Source organism: Suricata suricatta, chromosome 10 (genome assembly GCF_006229205.1).
Source record: "Suricata suricatta isolate VVHF042 chromosome 10, meerkat_22Aug2017_6uvM2_HiC, whole genome shotgun sequence".
Taxonomy (NCBI): Eukaryota; Metazoa; Chordata; class Mammalia; order Carnivora; family Herpestidae; genus Suricata; species Suricata suricatta.
Window position 1 is genome coordinate 75420966 of NC_043709.1, and position 1457 is coordinate 75422422.

Sequence of the window (1457 nt, forward strand, 5' to 3'; positions counted from 1 at the left end):
CACTACAGCTTTGTAATATAACTTGAAGTCCTGAATTGTGATGCTGCCAGTTTTGCTTTTCTTTTTCAAGATGGCTTTAGCTATTTTGGAACTTTTGTGGTTCCATACAAATTTGGATTGTTTGTTTGAGCTCTGTGAAAACTGCCAGTGGTATTTTGATAGGAGTTGCATTAAATGTGGAGACTGCTTTGGTAGTATAGACATTTTAACAATATTTGTTCTTCCAACCCAGGAGAATGGAATGTTTTTCCATTTCTTTGTGATCTCTTCAATTTCTTTTCTTTCTTTCTTGTTTTTTTTTTTAAGAGCACAATGCTTTTATTCACCAATGAACTAGAAGTCCATTTGTAGATGTTTCTTTCTTTTGCATGCTACATTTGTTTTATTAGCAAGCAAAACCCTGTAAGGAGTAGGTTCATCTAGTCTTCAGATTCAGATCCATCTTCATCTTGACTAATCTGGAAGTAACGAAGTTCGTAAGTCTCTTTGTCAGATGCAACCACACGAAGCCAATCACGAAGATTGTTCTTCTTAAGGTATTTCTTGGTAAGATATTTCAAATACCTTTTAGAGAACTGTTTCTCAGAAACAACTGTGATTTTATTCTTGAAGCGTTCAGTGTGAACAACATTCCCCAGATTTCCAGTTTTTCCATTGACTTTAACCTTCTCCTGTAGAAACTGTTCAAAATTTCCAGAATCAAAAATTCCATCTTCTACCGGATGAGTAAGGTCCAAATTAAATTTCCAGGTTGACTTCTTAGGCTTTTTGTCTTTCTGTGGCGCCATCTTGACAGCCAACCTCGGGGTCAGAGAGCTCTTCAATTTCTTTTGTCAGTGTTTTATAGTTTTCCAGAATACAGATCTTTTACCTCTTTGATTAGGTTTATTCCTATCTTATAAATTTTGGTATAAGTGTAAATGGGATTGATTCCTTACTTTCTCATTCTGCTACTTCATTATTGGTGTATAGAAATGCAACAGATTTCTGTACTTTGATTTTGCACCTGAAACTTTGTTGAACTTATGTATCAGTTCCAGCAATTTTTTGGCAGAGCCTTTCAGATTTTCTACATAAAGTATCATGTTATTTGCAAATAGTTCTTGCTGTTTTGGATGTCTTTCATTTCTTTTTGTTGTCTAATTGCTGACACTGGGACTTCCAGTACTATGTTAAATAACAAAAGTGAGAAGAGCACCTGGATGGCTCAGTCAGTTAAGTGTCTTACTCTTGACTTTGCCTCAGGTCATGATATCACAGTTCATGAGTTTGAGCCCCATATCAGGCTATCTGCTGTCAGTGCAGAGCCCACTGTAGATCCTTGGTCCCTCTTCCTCTTTGCCCCTTGCTTTCTGGTGCTCTCTCTCTCTCAAAAATAAATAAGCATTTAAAAAATTAAAAAATAAAGGTGAGAGTGGACATCCCTGTCTTCTTCCTGACTATACAGAAAAAGCTCT

At 36.2% G+C, this 1457-nt stretch overlaps 1 pseudogene; it reads right to left on the reverse strand.

The window, feature by feature from the left end:
• Nucleotides 1–419: 419 nt before the first annotated feature.
• On the reverse strand, nucleotides 420–788 carry LOC115305441 (annotated as a pseudogene).
• Nucleotides 789–1457: the final 669 nt, after the last annotated feature.